The sequence below is a fragment of the Bufo gargarizans genome, chromosome 2 (genome assembly GCF_014858855.1).
Source record: "Bufo gargarizans isolate SCDJY-AF-19 chromosome 2, ASM1485885v1, whole genome shotgun sequence".
In the NCBI taxonomy this organism is placed as follows: Eukaryota; Metazoa; Chordata; class Amphibia; order Anura; family Bufonidae; genus Bufo; species Bufo gargarizans.
Window position 1 is genome coordinate 532590721 of NC_058081.1, and position 19769 is coordinate 532610489.

Below are 19769 nucleotides of genomic sequence, written 5' to 3' on the forward strand. Positions count from 1 at the left end.
CAATTTGGGGCACTGCGCGTGCGCCGTGCAATGTACCGTGCCACCCTATATGAGTGGTGTGTCAAGTAGTAGTATTCCTATCAGTTTAATCCCTGTTACGTCCCCTATTAGGGGCCGGTGTATGGAATAGATTTTAGGAACCGGGAGATGGAAAAAGGTGGTTGGTCGGTCCTCTTACTTCCAATTTGGGGCACTGCGCGTGCGCTGTGCAATGTACTGTGCCACCCTATATGAGTGGTGTGTTAAGTAGTACTATTCTTATCAGTTAATCCCTATCAGGGGACGTGTATCGAATAGATTTTAGACAACCGCAAAGAGTTGTCAATAGTTGACACACTCATGACATAAATTTTATTCCTCTATGCGTCAATCTTGGTGTAGTGATGACTGTCATCGTGCACACGTTTGGGAGATTGCAGGCAATGGCGGTTTTTCAAAGCCTATGGTCGTGCTGAGGTAGTTCAGTGACAGTTAAGTGACCCAGAAAACAATAATTCTGCAGTATGGGCTCATTTTTGGCCTAGTAGGCTTTAATTATCACCTTAGATGATCACAAAGAAAATTAATGTTTTTTCTATGCAAAATTATCCAGCCGATCGCTTTTGGTCCGTTCACAATGAAGCAACAACCTTATCATCTGGGGTGTGCCAACATTGCCAACACACTCATAGAGGTGATCACTTCATTGTGATACGCAAGCCCCTCCACCACAACAAGGTAACGATCACGAAGGGAATTGACACATGTATGTGCCTTTGTTTTTGTTTTGTTTTTGCAGCCACAGTGCAGCACCAGAGGCCAGAAAAATTTGGCATGTACACATGCCTGAAAAATTAGGTATTGTAGTAGCAGCGGACGGAAAAATGTATGTTTTCCAGGCAGAAAGTGCACTAAAACATTGCGGCTTGAACCCTAGTTGGTGGCGGAGAAGTCACGCATGCAGAGATTAAATACAGCAGCGTGTGGACCATTTTTAGCCCAAGGCATCTCATCAGGCCTTTTTTAGTCAAATGCATCCCCCACTGTCAGTCCCTTTGAGATCCATGCCTCATTCATCTTGACACACACTGGCAGGCAACTGCAATTATATTACAGAGAAAAAATGGTATTACTTTTTTATCTGCAAGGTACTGTGCCACCAGATATGAGTGGTGGGCAGTGGGCACAGTACAGTCTGTGGGCCTGACACACACTGGCAGGCAACTGCAATTATATTACAGAGAAAAATTTGTATTACTTTTTTATCTGCAAGGTACTGTGCTACCAGATATGAGTGGTGGGCAGTGGGCACAGTACAGTCTGTGGGCCCTGATATTACAGAGAAAAAATTGTATTACTTTTTTATCTGCAAGGTACTGTGCCAGCAGATATGAGTGGTGGGCGGTGGGCACAGTATAGTCTGTGGGCCTGACACACACTGGCAGGCAACAGCAATTATATTACAGAGAAAAAATGTACAAACCGGATTCCCAAAAAGTTGGGACACTATACAAATCGTGAATAAAAACTGAATGCAATGATGTGGAGGTGCCAACTTCTAATATTTTATTTAGAATAGAACATAAATCACGGAACAAAAGTTTAAACTGAGAAAACGTACCATTTTAAGGGAAAAATATGTTGAATCAGAATTTCATGGTGTCAACAAATCCCCAAAAAGTTGGGACAAGGCCATTTTCACCACTGTGTGGCATCTCCCCTTCTTCTTACAACACTCAACAGATGTCTGGGGACCTAGGAGACCAGTTTCTCAAGTTTAGAAATAGGAATGCTCTCCCATTCTTGTCTAATACAGGCCTCTAACTGTTCAATCGTCTTGGGCCTTCTTTGCTGCACCTTCCTCTTTATGATGCACCAAATGTTCTCTATAGGTGAAAGATCTGGACTGCAGACTGGCCATTTCAGTACCCGGATGCTTCTCCTACGCAGCCATGATGTTGTGATTGATGCAGAATGTGGTCTGGCATTATCTTGTTGAAAAATGCAGGGTCTTCCCTGAAAGAGATGACGTCTGGATGGGAGCATATGTTGTTCTAGAACCTGAATATATTTTTCTGCATTGATGGTGCCTTTCCAGACATGCAAGCTGCCCATGCCACATGCACTCATGCAACCCCATACCATCAGAGATGCAGGCTTCTGAACTGAGCGTTGATAACAACTTGGGTTGTCCTTGTCCTCTTTGGTCCGGATGACATGGCGTCCCAGATTTCCAAAAAAAAATTTGAATCGTGACTCGTCTGACCACAGAACAGTCTTCCATTTTGCCACACTCCATTTCAAATGATCCCTGGCCCAGTGAAAACGCCTGAGCTTGTGGATCTTGCTTAGAAATTGCTTCTTCTTTGCACTGTAGAGTTTCAGCTGGCAACGGCGGATGGCACGGTGGATTGTGTTCACTGACAATGGTTTCTGGAAGTATTCCTGAGCCCATTCTGTGATTTCCTTTACAGTAGCATTCCTGTTTGTGGTGCAGTGTCGTTTAAGGGCCCGGAGATCACGGGCATCCAGTATGGTTTTACGGCCTTGACCCTTACACACAGAGATTGTTCCAGATTCTCTGAATCTTCGGATGATGTTATGCACAGTTGATGATGATAGATGCAAAGTCTTTGCAATTTTTCGCTGGGTAACACCTTTCTGATATTGCTCCACTATCTTTCTGCGCAACATTGTGGGAATTGGTGATCCTCTACCCATCTTGGCTTCTGAGAGACACTGCCACTCTGAGAAGCTCTTTTTATACCCAATCATGTTGCCAATTGACCTAATTAGTGTTAATTGGTCTTCCAGCTCTTCGTTATGCTCAAATTTACTTTTTCCAGCCTCTTATTGCTACTTGTCCCAACTTTTTGGGGATTTGTTGACACCGTGAAAATTTGAATCAACGTATTTTTCCTTTAAAATGATACATTTACTCGGATTAAACGTTTGATCTGTCATCTACGTTCTATTACAAATAAAATATTGACATTTGCCATCTCCACATCATTGCATTCAGTTTTTATTCACAATTTGTTTAGTGTCCCAACTTTTTTGGAATCGGGTTTGTATTACTTTTTTGTCTGCAAGGTACTGTGCCACCAGATATGAGTGGTGGGCAGTGGGCACAGAACAGTCTGTGGGCCTGACACACACTGGCAGGCCACTGCAATTATATTACAGAGAAAAAATTGTATTACTTTTTTATCTGCAAGGTACTGTGCCACCATATATGAGTGGTGGGCACTGGCAGTGGGCACAGCACAGTCTGTGGGCCTGACACACACTAGCAGGCAAATGCAATTATATTACAGAGAAAAAAATGTATTACTTTTTTATCTGCAAGGTACTGTGCCATCAGATATGAGTGGTGGGCACTGGCAGTGGGCACAATAGAGTCTGTTGGCCTCACACACACTGGCAGGCAACTGCAATTATATTACAGAGAAAAAAATGTATTACTTTTTTAGCTGCAAGGTACTGTGCCACCCGATATGAGTGGTAAGCAGTGGGCACAGTACAGTCTGTTGGCCTGACACTCACTGGCAGGCAACTGCAATTATATTACAGAGAAAAAAATGTAATTACTTTTTTATCTGCAAGGTACTGTGCCACCCAATATGAGTGGTGGGCACTGGCAGTGGGCACAGTACAGTCAGTGGGCCTGACACACACAGGCAGGCAACTGCAATATATATATATTAAAAAAATAAAAAAAAGCAGACTGATGTACTAGCCCTAAAAAGTGCTTTTTGGGGTGCTGTCAGGACGCTGTCCTTACAGCAGATGAGTCTTTGAGGACTGGAGTGGACACAGAACACTGGCCTAGCTAACGATTTCCCTATTAAATCAACAGCAGCTGCACTCTCCCTGCTCTCACTAACACTGCAGCTTCAGAATGAATCTAAGATGGATGCTGTCCTTGCTTTTTGATAGGAGGTGGGAGGGTCTGGGAGGGAGGGTCTGCTGATTGGCAGGAATGTGTCTGCTGACTGTGAGGTACAGGGTCAAAGTTTGCCCAATGATGACGTATAGGGGGCGGACCGAACATTGCATATGTTCGCCCGCCGCGGTGAACGCGAACAAGCGATGTTCGCCGGGAACTGTTCGCCGGCGAATAGAATTACATCTCTAGTGTAGCTTGCAAATTCTCTGCATCTCGACAATGTAGCAAGAGACAGGTCTGAAAATAAAGAGACTTGTTGAAAGTGGTAGAATTTAACGTGCTTACTAAAAACGATACCTTTATTATTAAACTGGGTTATGGAGCAAAGGCAGTTTGCTCAAGTGATATCCTAAGTATGATAAATATTTTGAACAAGAACTCCTACTATAGATAGGATAAATTCTCAAATGGGGTCAAATAGAATGCTGACTAGGAAAAATGGGGGTAGTGGGTAAATGGGTGGGAAAGAATCTTTCCCTAGATAACCCTCAAGATCTAAAATCCTGTGCACAGGGATGTCTCCTAATGGTGGAGACACCCTGCCCCCGTACCTAAGTCTCACTATTGCCCTAATGAAGCCCTACTCACAGACCTGGATTGGAAATAAATAAATCCAGGGAAAACAAAGACATATGCAGATGAAAATATGTATAAACAAAATAAAAATAAAAAGCCCTCCAGCTTCCTATATACTTGATGCATCTGCCTTAAGGGCCCCCCTCTGATCGATCCAAGTATCTATATGACAGAGGTTATTTAATCTTTGAATAGAACCTAACAGGGTATCTATATATGAGCTAAGTATCATCTTTATTTATATCATTTTTTTCTGTTACTCCCTACGTCCATTAATTTTACATCACCTCCTGATGAGCTGCTGTATGCAGCTGAAACGCGTTGGTGTTGTTTTTTTATTTTGTTTATACATATTTTCATCTGCATATGTCTTTGTTTTCCCTGAATTTATTTATTTCCAATCCAGGTCTGTGACTAGGGCTTCATTAGGGCAATAGTGAGACTTAGGTACGGGGGCAGGGTGTCTCCACCATTAGGAGACATCCCTGTGCACAGGATTTTAGATCTTGAGGGTTATCTAGGGAAAGATTCTTTCCCACCCATTTACCCACTACCCCCATTTTTCCTAGTCAGCATTCTATTTGACCCCATTTGAGAATTTATCCTATCTATAGTAGGAGTTCTTGTTCAAAATATTTATCATACTTAGGATATCACTTGAGCAAACTGCCTTTGCTCCATAACCCAGTTTAATAATAAAGGTATCGTTTTTAGTAAGCACGTTAAATTCTACTTTTTTCTCAAACTAATCTTGGTACGTGTAGTCTATCCTCAAATATTTTTTCCTTGTCTGTTTTCAACTTGTTGAAAGTGGTCTGGTATATATATATTTTTTTTATTCGCTGTCTTCAAAAGTGCTTCTTTTACATGGTAATAATGGATTCTGGCAAGGACATCGCGAGGATTATGAGATGGTAAAGTCTTAGGTTTGGGGACCCTGTATGCTCTATCTACAATGAGATCTTTGTCTGAGGATTCAGGTAGGAAGGCCACTATTAAGTCTTTTAGAAAGTCCTGTAACTGTGAGTCCAGAATTGACTCAGGAAAATGCATGAAGGAGATTTAATTTAATAGCTGCAATGTCGTCTTCCATGGCATTATTGGTATTAACTAAGTTGTTATGGGCTACAACAAACATCTCCATTTTGTCTTCCAAATGCGCAGTGCACTCCCCAATTACTACCAGGTTGACATGTATAGCAGATATGGCTTCTTTTATATCTTGATGTATGGAGTTTTTCAACTCTTAAAACATGGATTTCACTTCCTGTAAGGGGACTTGTGAGTTTGATGAGGCTCCCGTATTAGCCCATTGTACAGTGTGAGCAGGGAATATAGGGTTACTCATAGTTTGAGGAGCTGATTCATGTATGCTTAAAAAGCGCTGTTGTGGAGAGTTTGCAGGCACCTTCGGAAACACCTGGGAGGGAGAGACGCTCTGGGTGGCCGCAGATGAAGAGGCGCATTCTGTTTGGCGGGAGTCGACGCCATCTTGTGTGTTCCCGTGTACAGGCTGGAAGAAGGCAATGAGTTTAGATGGACTTGTGCCTTTTTTCCTCCCTCTGGTCATGGCGCTAGTGTGCCCGGGAGTTGCCAGGGTTGGTTTGGATCACACTTGGCCGTAGAAAGTTCTGTCTGCAATGATATATATGTGCCGCCTTACAGCTTGGTGCGAAGCTTTTCGCTTAAGCATCCTCTCTGCTCGGCATCTGGCCACACCCCCCTTGTATTTCTTAAAGGCCCTCTTTTTTTTATTTATTACCCTTTTTACACTATTTGTAAGCCATGTGGATTTTTATTTTATTCGCTTGCACTTCTTACCTATAGGAATGTATTTAACAATATACTTATCCAAAGTAGATTTAAAGCACTCTTATTTAGCATTAGTGTCATAATGTGACAATAGTTGCTCCCAGTCTATGTCCTGAAGTGCAGCGCCTTTTTGAAATTTAGTGTTTTTGCCCTACCAACCTGAGTTTGTTTTTTACAATTTATTTGGAATATAATTATATTGCGGTCACTGTTACCAAGGTTTTCATTGACAGTGACATTTCTCACAAGCTCTGCATTGTTAGACATTACTAGATCCAGAAGAGCATCGCCGCTAGTAGGATCTTCTACAAAATGGCCCATAAAATGATTCTGCAAAAAACTGAGGTATTTTCTCGGTTTTGCAGCAGAGGCAGGACCATGTTCCCAATCTATGTTTGAATAGTTATAATCTCCCATTATCACTACTGTGCCAGCCTGCGCCGCCCGCTCCATTTGCACATACAGTTGATCTTCTTTCTCCTCAGTGATCTTAGGGGGTCTATAGATCACACCAATCATTTGTTTTCTTTTTTTTTTTCCCTCTGAATTTCCACCCACAAGGTTTCAACATTTACTTTCATATCACTCTTGGCATACAGACATACATCATTAATTACAGGAAGGATTAGAAGGAGTTAAAGGGAATATGTCATCAGAAAATGACCTGCTGTTTAAATAACTTTTTATGTTTAACATATTTTTTAAGAATATTTGATGATTTGTAATTTTCCATCTCAATATCTATATTTAAAGAGGACCTTTCTTCGGTTTGGACATAGGCTAATTATGGTATTACCTTGAAGGGCGGCCACCACTGATGCCTTAGGTGTATTATTTTTTCATTATTTTTATTTGTAGTGAGCTGTAACTTCGCAACAGGGCGGAGACGCAGTCTTCTGCTGTGGGCGTCTCCTTCTCCCTGGCAGTGAGTGCGATCCGCTCAGAGGGTAATCAAATCTCGCTCCTTCTTCCTGGCTGTGAGTGGTCCCTTTTTTTCCCCTAGAGTTGAGGCACCACCATACACATCAGTTAAATCACCATTAAATTGAAAGGTTTGCCCAATAATTATCTAATGTGTATGGTCCGTCCTTAGTCATAGTAATTAATGTACTTGTTCAACTTAGAGACGATTCCTCGAGGCACCTAATCTTGATTTCCACCTTGTACTGAAGCTGTATTTGTCAACCCTATTTTCAGGGTTTTATTATTATAATTTTTTATTTTGCAGTACTAGTTGGCAGAAGTCCCAATTCAACCCTTTCTACCCCAGAGGTTTTTTTGTATTTGCGTTTTCGTTTTGCGCTCCCTGCCTTCCCAGAGCCATAACCTTTTGGGCTTGTTTTTTGCAGGACAAGTTGTACTTTCCAACACCACCATTTATTATTGCATATGATGTAGTAGGAATCGGGAAAAAAATTCCCCCCCAAAAAAAGCAATTCCACCACAGTTTTACAGGTTTTTTTATTTACAACGTTCGATAAAACTGACCAGTTACTTTTAGGCCGCATGCACGCGGCCGTTGTGCGGCCGTTCCATGCATTGGGGACAGCAATTGCGGCCTCCAATTCACGAGCAACATCTGTGTAGCGGGCCAGACCCATTCAACTTTAATGGGTCAGTGGTCTGTCCTCACCGCAAAAATATAAGACATGTCATATTTATTTGCGGTGCGGAACAATGGAAAGAAACACCACGGAAGCACTCCATAGCGCTTCAGGTGTTCCGTTCCGTGACTCCGTTCTGCATCTCCAGAATTGCGGACCTATTAAAGTGATGCGTGGTGCACACGGCCGGCGTGGATTGCCGACCCGCTGTTTGCAGGCCGCAATACAGCCACGGCCGCCCAATGGTCATGTGCATGAGGCCTAATTCTACAGGTCAGTATGAATCCGGTGATACCTTATATGTATAGTTTTTTATGCTGTTTGCCGTATGGGGATATATATATTTATACTATGGGCATTCTTTTATTTTTCTTTTGGGAAAAGGGGGGGGATTTGAATTTTTTTTTTTTTTTAACTGTATTTATTATTTATTTATTTATTTATTTTACACTTATAACAAGCAATCATTAGATTGCTATTCTCGTAGACCCCAATGCACTATCATTGGAGTTTATGAGAAAATTGCTAGTTTCCTATGGAGCCTATTACAGGCAAGGGCTCCATAGGAAATACTATGCAGCAGCCTCCTTTCATTCACAAAGACAGGGGCTGCTGCCACACTCTGTGTTTCACGCGCTCAGAAGCCATGGTCGGGATTAACCACGGCATCTGAGGGGTTAAATATCCGGCATTACTGCGGCTATAGCACCACAGAAGCACTCAGGAGCGGGCGCCATCTTTAAAAACCCGGACAATAGTACGGCGCTGGTCGGGAAAGGGTTAATCAAATAGAAGCAATTCTTTTGTCCAGAATTGTTGACAGTAGCATTTGAGACTGCAGGGCAGATACAGGCTTGGACTGGCCCACAGGGGTACAGGGGAAATCCCCGGAGGACCCCTGAGCAAGGTGGGCCCCTAGTCTCCCAGCCCCTGCACAAGTGGCACATAACACATTAGAATTACTGCACTACATACATATACTCAATGTACAGCACCTCAACCAGCCTATGTTCATATAACAAACTTGTTAAATTATTTATTATATTTGAATGTATCCGTACGGTGGGCCCCCTAAATAAATTTTACTGGTGGGCCCTAGGTACCCCAGTCCGACACTGGGCAGATATATTCTAAACTTTGAGTTTGCTAACTCCTATGTGTTAGGCTTTGTTCACATCTTCATTCTGAGATCCGACAGGCTGTTTCATGCAAATTCAGCCCTACTGTAAGTCCTGGGCGTATCGGAGTACAAGAAGCCACAGTTAGGAAAGGTATCTGCTATAGGTGAAGTCCAGTTCTGTGGTCTTGTGTACAACCAGGGTTGTTATAAATACCTTTATACTGAGCAGAGATGATGAAGTGTCCCTGTAGAGAAAAGCTAGCCATAATACACACAAAATGAAAAGAGAAGTCATTGTATATCCTGAATGTCATCCTACCTAATTCTAAACTAGACATGTTTCTGCTAAGCAGCTTTATCAGGGGCCAATTAATAAAATACATATTCAATTGCGGGGGTGGCACTGATAAATGATGTGCCAGCAATATGGAATGCTGGGCATTGCTCTCCTCCTACTGATAACAGGACAGTCCTAACTAATCAGAGCAAGGCAAATAGCCAAAATCACTAAGGGCTGTTTCACACGAGTGGATGCCGTGCGTGACATCCGCTGCGTGAATGACAGCCAAGACCCGATGCAGACTGCAGAGGCACGGAGCATTAACATCATTGATAATGCTCAGTGCCTCTCTGTGATCTCTTTACTACGAAATCACAGTGAGATAAAGTTGTCACTGTGATTTTGTAGTAAAGAGATCACAGAGAGGCACGGAGCATTATCAATCATGTTACTGCTCCGTGCTTCTGCAGTTCGCATCGGGTCTTGGCTGTCATTCACGCAGCGGATGTCACGCACAGCATCCGCTCGTGTGAAACAGCCCTAAGGCAATTGGACTCAGCCTGAATGCTATGCTGAAAATAAAATACAGTTCAAATGAACTAATACTCATAGTAACAAATGCCAACCTCTATCCAACCACGCTCTGCTGCTGAAATATATAAGTGCACTAGCAGAATGACCCGGCTTTGCATGGGTATATTTCGACTATTTAATTTAATTTTTGTGTGTGATTAAAAGATATCCGTATGTCCCCAATAATACTGACCTCAACAGTGTGCCACCCCCTTAACAGGGACCTTCACGGTGGCCCACCACCTTAACTTTGACCCCACAGCTCTCCACCCCCTTAACAGTGACCTACACAGAACCCCGCTTCCTTAACTGTGACCTCCACAGCACCCCGTTCCCTTAAGGCCTCATGCACATGACCGTAGTTCGGGTCCGCATCAGAGCCGCAGTTTTGGCGGCTCGGGTGCGGACCCATTCACTTCAATGGGGCCGCAAAAGATGCGGACAGCACTCCGTGTGCTGTCCATATTCTTTGCTCCGTTCTGTCGCCCCGCAAAAAAAAAAAATATAGCATGTCCTATTCTTGTCCATTTTGCGGACAAGAATAGGCATTTCTACAATGGACCGCCCGTTCCGTTGCGGAAGGCACACGGGCGGCTTCCGTTTTTTGAGAATCCCTGTACAGTGGCATGCTCCCTGAACAGTGACCTTCACAGCAATTGCCCTCTTAACAGTGACCTCCACAGCACCCACCCCCTTTACAATGACCTCCACAGCTAGGGCCAATTGTAGCTCTTCTGCTGCCTGAGGCAAAAATTTTAATGGTGCCCCCCTCCCATAAAAAAAATAGTATAAAAGCCAAGTAGCGACTGAACTCCGATATGGTCCTGCCAGATCTGGGGCAGTAAAAGTACAGATAATGTTGTTGATATCACCTGCAGTCCTATGTAACATAGTGATAAATCTCTGAGTACAGGTAATATAGTAGATGTTACCTGCAGTCCTATGTAACAGCACAGATAACACTAGTGCTGATAATGTGGTAGTGTTTAGTGTTGAGTACGAATATTCGAATAGCGAATTTTTATCGCGAATATCGCCACTTCGAGAATTTGCGAATATTTAGAATATAGTGCTATATATTCGTTATATCGAATATTCAGCATTTTTTTTTCTTCTGAACACTTGATTCCTCTCTGCTTCTTGCTTGTGTGCCAATGAGAAGGAAGCAATGTCAAGTTCACAACAAGACTTGCACCAATCAGTATCTGTTGTCAGACCTGGTAAAATGTGTGCGAAAAAATATTCTAATCACTACCGATTAGCACAATCGCAAATACATTGGAGCACTTGACTCTATCTGCATTCAAAGCTATTCTAATGTTCTGCCGTGCCAACCATTTTCTTCAGTCTCAGGAGAAATTCATGAAACTTCTAGCAGCTTGAAAAATATAGCCAAAGTGACCCCTGTATTTCGCGACGCAATTTTTACATTGCCAATTTTTCACATTCAATAAAATAATCTTGAATATATGACGAATATTCTACAAAATATTTGTGAAATATCGCGAATTTGAATATAGCCCCTGCCGCTCATCACTAGTAGTGTTACCTGCAGTCCTATGTAAAAGCACAGATGACACTAGTGCTGATAATGTGGTAGTGTTACCTGCAGTCCTATACAAAATCTGCAAAATCATACTAGTGCACATCATGTGGTAGTGTTACCTGCAGTCCTATGTAAAACTACAGATAACACTAGTGTAGATCATGTGGTAGTGTTACCTACGTCCTTAGTGTGCCTCTCCCATCTCTCTCTCCATGCTGGTGGTGCTGCCTCCTCTGCCTTTTTCTTCTTGCCCCGCACAGAACGTCCTGATGCAGCTGCGTCATGACATAGGAACACTGTGGGCATGGTGATGGTGACACATACACAGGGACAGACACACACAGGGACAGACACATACACAGGGACAGACACACACAGGGACAGACATCTGTGCCCCTGTCAAAGTAGTAATACCCTCTTTGTTCCCCCTCACAGTTATGCCCTCTTTGTGCCCCCTTCACAGTAGTAATGCACTCTGTGGCCCCTTCACAGTAGTAATGCCCATTGTGCGCCTTCACAGTAGTAATGCCCATTCTGCCCTCTTCACAGTAGCAATGCCCACTCAGTGCCCCATAATAATTATGCCCCCTGACAGCAGTTATTCTCTCTTTGTGCCCCGTCACAGTAGTAATGCCCATTGTGCCCTCTTCATAGTAATAATGCTTATTGTGCCCCCTTCGGAGTAGTAATGCCCACTTTGCCCTCTTCACAGTAGTAATGCCCTCTGCGCACCCTTTATAGTAGTAATTCCCTCTGTGTGCTTTTATAGTAGTAATGCCCTCTGTGCCCTTTTATAGTAGTAATGCCCTCTGTGCCCTTTTATAGTAGTAATGCCCTCTGTGCCCCCTTTATAGTAGAAAAGCCCTGCCCTGTGTGCCCCCTTTATAGTAGAAAAGCCCTCTGTGCCCCCTTTATAGTAGTAATGCCCTGTGCCCCCTTTGTAGTAGTAATGCCCTCTGTACCCCCTTTGAAGTAATATTGCCCCCTTTGTAGTAATAATACCCTCTGTGCCCCCTTTGTAGTAATAATACCCTCTGCTCTGTGCCCCCTTTGTAGTAGCAATGCCATCTCTGCAAAAAAAAACATAAAAAAAAACACAGTACCTACTCACCTTGTCCCGGTCCTGAAGCTCACAGTCCTCTCCCCCCTGCAGACACAGAACGTTCTGCAGCCATGTGTGGGATTTCCAGGCTACAGGCTCCTCCCACACATGCCGGCAGAGCGATCTGTGCCTGCAGGCTGAATGGTGGAGCAGGGAGAAGTCTCCCTGTTTCACCATTCTATGCGCCCCCGGCCTGAAAAAGGGGAGGAGCGCGGGGAGCTGAGCGGTCAGTGAGCGACAAGACTGCAGCTCCCTGTGGTCCAGGAGGGGCGGGGGGTGCAGCTTAAAGGGAACACTGATGGCATTCATCAGCAGTGTTTAACTGCTGTGTCGATGCTGCCCCCTCAAAAATAGTGAAACTGATCTCATCTCGCCTCAAGGCAGAAACGGTCCTGTCCACAGCCTCCTTAACTGTGGCCTTCACAATGGCCTGCCCCCTTAAGTGACCACCACAGTGTCCCACCCCCCTTAACAGTGACATCCACAGCACTCACACTTAACACTGACCTCCACAATGCCCCTCCCCCTAACCTTCATAGCTGCCCGCCCCCTTATCAGTGACTTCCACAGTGGCCTGCCCCCTTAACAGTGAGTTCTACAGCGGCCTTCCCCCTTAACAGTGACCTCCACAGCACTCGCCCCCTTAACTGTAACTCCACAGAGCCAGCCCCCTTAACAGTGACCTCCACAGCAGCAAACGCCCTTAACACTGACCTCAACAATGCCGCTTCCCCCTAACAGTGACCTCCACAGCAGCCTGCCCTTTAACTGTGACCTCCACAGCTCCCCACTACTTCACAGTGACCTCCATAGCTGCCCGCCCCCTTATCAGTGATCCCCACAGTGGCCTACCCCCTTAACAGTGACCTCTACAGTGGCCTTCTCCCTTAACAGTGACCTCCACAGCAACACGTCCCCTTAACAGTAACCAATAACAGTGAAGAAAAATGGCTGGGTTATAATGGAAACCTGGTGTAAAACTGTGTGTATGTCAAGACTGAAGGACTTGCAAGCTTCTGTAAGATAATAAGGGTCATGTGACTGTGTGTATGGGAGTTAGGATACGAGTAAAGAACCTGTGCGCTCCTATTGGCTAATACATTTTTTGTGAATATCTCAAGAACAGTACGTCCTAGCAGGGGCGTAACTACCATAGCAACAGACAATGCGACTGCTATGGGGCCCAGGGCAAGAGGGGGCCCAGTTGTAGTTGGGATTATCTCCTCTTCTACTGGAGGTGAAAATGTGGTCAGGACTCTACCGTCTAAAGGAATGACTTTTAGCAAATGAGGCAGTGGAAAAATGGCCCAAGGGTCATTGAAAGGGGTTTAGGCAGAAACCCTTCTGTCCTGTGTGGGGGGCCTGGTTTGATCCTTGCTAAGGAACCCTTACATCTCTATGTACGCCACTACGTCCTACAGATATTTTGTATATAAGAGGTTGAGAAAGATAATAGCAAAAGTGTCCTCTCTTTGTATCCAGTCAAACTGGAATATAAATGTAGGGAGAGCAACAAACATGAACCGGGTTTAAAAAGATAGGGGGTCATTAACTAACTGATATACGACAGTTTTCTAGCATATATCTGTCGCAGATTACGTTGCAAAGGTTATTTGCGCTGCAATCTGCGACTTTTCCCTGCTCACGCCAGGTCTAAAGAAGGGGGTGTGTAGTGTGGACGGGCCGGGAGGCTCCTCTCATTTATCATTTTTTTAAGTCTGTTTTAGGTTCAGAAAATGGTCTAAATGTAAGACAGCTAGGAAGCGGTCTTACATTTAGACTGGTGGTAGATGTGCTTAAGTTATTTAGAGGCCAACACCTCTTTATAACGTCGGCGGATCCACCACCAGCTATAGTGGTTATCTAAAACACCGGTCTTAATAAATGAACCCCATGGTTCCTATTTGCGGCTATCAATGAATAGTGTAGCAATAAGATTATCGTATCAGATTTCCAAAAAGTTCCAATCCAGGTTACACACCTAGGGATTGTGGTGTAGGCATTATGATCAGAAGTGAATGGGATCAGCACTGCAGTTACAATAACCCAGATCAGGTACATGCCAGTAGTTTTATGTTGCATGATGTTATGTAATCCTGGCCTATATCCATATGCTGTGGCTATCTCTGGAATTCCCATAGAAATGAATGGACAGGCCGCATGCATGCCCGGAGCTCCAGAGGGTATGGGGCCCCCATTCTTGTGATTAGCAGGGCCCCCACCGATCTAATAGTTATAATAATGTAACTGGAATATCCCTTTAATATAGCGTTATAATAAACAGGTCCAGAACTGTATATCGGTTTCCTTGTAGCATCGTGGCTGACCCATTCCATGATTGCGGGCCGTCTATAGATTGCATTGACAGTTGGCACCTAACAAATGCCCCCAGGTCTGCTGTGTGTACAGGACTATTAGGCCCATCATTTTCTGTCTGATCTAGATTTTATACACATTATCCTCACATTTACCATACATATCATGATGGTGTTAGTATATTTTCTGTCAGATGCCAGCCTGTAAATTCGATTTTAAACTGATTACAAACTATAAAAATAAAAAAAAAAATATAAAATTACCTTTCTCCTGAGATCTTTTACACTGTTCATGAGCAATGCCTATGGGAAAGTGTCAGGTGTGATTGTAATCAGTGTAATTATATTTAAGTGAAGCTTGTACATGTGCAGTGACTGGAGAGAATGCAGCCTTTGTTCGGTAGTGTAAAACAACAAGATTATTTCTCTTGGCCGGGGCCTGTATAATAAAACACAGGTTATAATTATGACAGCTATACAAGACAATTGGGCAAAAATCAGGGATTAAGTAGCTCCACAATGGTCAGATGTAAAAACTGCCCTTAGAGCTCATGCACACAAACGTATTTTCTTTCTGTGTCTCTTCTGTTTTTCTTGCGGACCATATGTGGAACCATTCTTTTCAATGAGTCCGCCCAAAAAAAGGATAGAACATGTCCTATCATTGTCCTCATAACGTACAAAGATAGGACTGTTCTATTAAGGAACAGCTATTCCGTTCCGCAAAATACGCCATGCACACGAACGTCATCTGTATATTTTGTGGATGCATGTTTTGCCGATCTCAAAATACATACGGTTGTGTCTGTGCATGAGCCCTTAATTTAAGCAATTCTGCAACTTGTGGGAAATATTTATACACCTACAGCCTAATCTTAAAGTGTAACTGTCGTGTAAGTTTATTTTTAATATTGTTTAAGGACGGGGATGTTAAACATTTCTGTAATACATTTTATTAGGGTAAGATGTTTCTTTAACTGAGTGTTAATAAGGAGAGCCTATCTTCAGTCTTCAGTTCTACTGAGCGCTGAAGACGCCTGTGTGTAACATTCAGAGGCTTTCAGCCGTCTCTTCTCACTACCTCAGTCCCTGACTATGTACCTGTGCCCCAACTACTACTGCCGATCAACATGCCTATCTGACTTGTTACACACTGATGTCTTAAGCGCTCAGTAGAACACTGAAGACTGAAGACAGACTGTCCTTAGCAACACTCTTTACACCCTGTTTTCTAGTACAATGAATCATCTTTCCTTATTAAAGTGTTACATATCTGCGAAAGTGGACCCACTGTGCCAAGTGACTGGTTTAGCTATGGGCCAAACTTTAAAGGGAGTTATTCCAGTGCTCCCCCAAAACTCTGTACAGGAATCTGGACTTCGCTGTAGGGGAGCAAACAGACGGCTACCTATTGAGATAGCGGTAGCTGCCAGCTATACTTGAACTAACCTACTGTGGTCAGATACTCTGGTGTAAGCACCAGGAGCTCTGGTCACATAAAATGCACAAAAAACACAGGTACAATCTAAACAGTCGCATGTAATCATTATGTGGTTTTTGGTAGAACTTGAGTGTAGGAAACTGAGATGCAGGGAAACCACATCACAATCAGAGAGGGAGTCTGGACAGTCTCTAAGACTGGAACTGCAGATAATGGCAACAAAGAACTGGTGACACTAGAAGAGCTTGTGTACGGGGTCATGGTGGATGCAAGGAAGGTAGCAACCAAGACTGAAGCACAAACAGACAACTTAAACTACCCCTTAACTAGGTAGACTCCATGTACAGTGGTCCCTCAAGATACAATATTAGGCCTCTTTCACACGGGCGTGTGTGCCTCGTTGCCATATTGTGGACCGCATTTGCGGATCCGCAATACACGGGTGCCGTTCCGTGGGCATTCCGCATCACGGATGCGGATCTATTCACTTCAATGGGTCTGCAAATCCGGAGATGCGGAATGGTGAGGAACGGAAGAATGGAACGGAACCCTACGGAAGCACTACGGAGTGCTTAATGGGGTTTTGTCCCGTACTTCCGTTCCGCAAAAAGATAGAACATGTCCTATCTTTTTGCGGAACGGCCGGATCGCAGACCTATTAAAGTGAATGGGTCCGCAATCTGCTGCGGCTGCCCCACGCACTGTGCTCGTGCATTGCGGCCTCCATTTTGCGGGCCGCAGCACGACCACGGGGCGCACACGCCCGTGTGAAAGAGGTCTTAATTGGTTCCGGGACGACTATTGTATGTTGAAACCATTGTTGATTAATTGGTTCCAAAGCCCCAAAATGTCATCCAAGATAAGAGAAAATTAAGATTTAAGAAAAGTAAGCAGATAACTAAGGCAGACAAGACAAGTTCTTACTAGGGATCGACCGAGATTGTTTTTTTAAAGCCGATACCGATAACCTGTGAACTTTCAGGCCGATAGCCGATAACTTATACCGATATTCTGTGCATTTTCATATTTTTTTCTGTCTATATGATACAGTCCCATGTAAATAACATCTCTTCCTTACAGTCCTCTATAACATACAGTCCCATGTAAATAACTTAAATCCCCTCCTTTAGCCCCTCCAACACATAGTCCCATGTAACATCACTCCTTACCTTCCAGTCCTCTATAATATCCAGTCCCATGTAAATAACACCAATCATCTCCCCCCAATGCTCTGTAACATACAGCCCCATGTAAATAACACCATTCATCTCCCTGCAATCTTCTGTAACATACAGTCCCATGTAACTAACACCCATCCCCTGCCTTCAGCCCCTCTAACATACTATCCCAGTTAAATAACATATTTCCCTCCCACTAAGCAGGGAGGAGGTATAATGTGGAGAACCACATCTCCCAGCATTTCTCTGGCACTTACATGTCATCACAGTTCTCCACTGCTGAGCGCTGCCTCTTTCTGCACTGATCACATTAATCGCAGGTCCTTCAGCTGTGGAGTATAGGCAGAAGGGGCTGCAGATTCACAGTAAGTCCTAATCAGCCCCCCCCCCCCCCCCCTCCCCTCCCACCCCACTACAAGGTGACCAGGTTACTCTGGCAGAGGAAGGGAAGGAAAACATTTATAAAAATAAATAAATAAAAAAACACCTCAGCTGGCAATGGGAAGGGCCCCCTTTATCTTTGGGCCCCTGGGCAGCTAAACCATATGTCCACCCCTGCCATAAACAGCATTAAGCAATTTAATTCCTCCAACCCCTGGAGGATTTGGGAGGGCATTAAGTCAATTAATAACTTTAACATCAGCTTCTATGCTGGTCATCAATCATGCATCTTTGCCTGACGACCTGAATTATTTTTTTGCTCGTTTTGAGATGGGCAATGAAGCCATCTTGTCTGGGATAGACTTTGTATCTGAAGAGCAGCCACTTATGTACTGGGTATGCAGTATGCCGCCCTGCAGGGTATTGCGATGTGAGATCACGGTTAATGGGCAAACAAGGGTTACTCACAGTTTGTAGGGAGACCCTGGGTAGGCGTACAGCAGTGATGGGGAGGCTGGCACAGGAGACCTCTGGGGCACTCTCTGTATTTAGGGACCAAACCTGATGGTGGATGAGGTGCCCTGGATGTTGCAGGTGTTTAAAGTGCCTAGGGCAAGGTCCCTTTAAGATTCGTGATGCCAGTGCCTGTGACGGTGGCACACTGGTTTATTGTTGTAATAAGTGAGGAACACAGGTTGTGGTGAACCAAACTTTTCTTTACTGGAAACAGTTCAACTTTGTACAATTTGAATTCAGTTCCAATTTGCAGCAGCAATCAATAGCAGGATTTATGTCAATGGCAGGTAATGTTCTTTGCAAGATACTCAGAGGGTAAAACAACACTCACAGACCAGGCTGCACTCTTCCTTAGAAATCCTGTGCACTATTCCTCAGAACTCCTGGCTGTCTCAATCCCAAGGCCTGTATGCCCTAATGCTGGCTTTATCTTTGGTAACAATCTTCCTCAGGTATATATCCTTTGCTTTAAGTTAATAATCCTTCTGCCCTTCAGCTTACTTGTCTAGCTGGAACACTGGCTCTGCTCTGCTTTTCTCCCAGGAGGCAAACTCTTCTCTTGGAGTGAATCTTCTGAGCTAACTGAGGCTCGGGAACTTCAGGCAGGCTAGACTGCACTTACTAGCCTCCTGGACTGCACTGCACTTCCCTGTCTGGGCCTAACTATATATACTAAGGGCTCTCTAGTGTCTAGGAGGCTGAACTACCCCTAATAGGCCTGCTACCCAGATAACCCAGGAAAATGTACATAAAAACATCACATTAATACAATAGTCATATTAACCCTTGTGTAGTGCCCACATTTACCTAGTGGGACACTACAGGTACAGAATGTGTTGTGATGTATTAAGTAGGGTGAACCTATGCAAGGCAACTGGTCCTAATGGTGTGCCTGGTCGTGTGTTAAGAACTTCTCCCAAGGAGTCGGTTGGGGCCTTCATAGATATTTTTTATCTATTGCTGTTTGTTCTAACTACTTTTAAGATGGCTACTATTGTGTCAGTGCCCAAGTCTCCTACTGCTTCAACACCTGATGATTTTCACCCTGTTGCACTAACTTCACTCATCTCTAAAGCCTGTATTATGCCTCATTCACACGTCAGTGCTCTGTCAGTGATTTCCATCAGTGATTTTAAGTCAAAACCAGGTGCAGCTCTAAACATAGAAATGATGCCGTTCTTTCCCGTATGTCTGTGGAGGCTCCAATACTGGTTTTGGTTCACAATCACTGATGGAAGTCACTGACGTGTGAATGTGGCATTACACTGGCATTATTACACTGTTAGATGATCGCTAACGAGCATTACTAGGAACGCTCGTTAGCGAACATCTGGCAGTGCAATACTGCCCCCATTACCAGATGAACGAGCAAACACTGTCATTCGGAGATTTCTAAT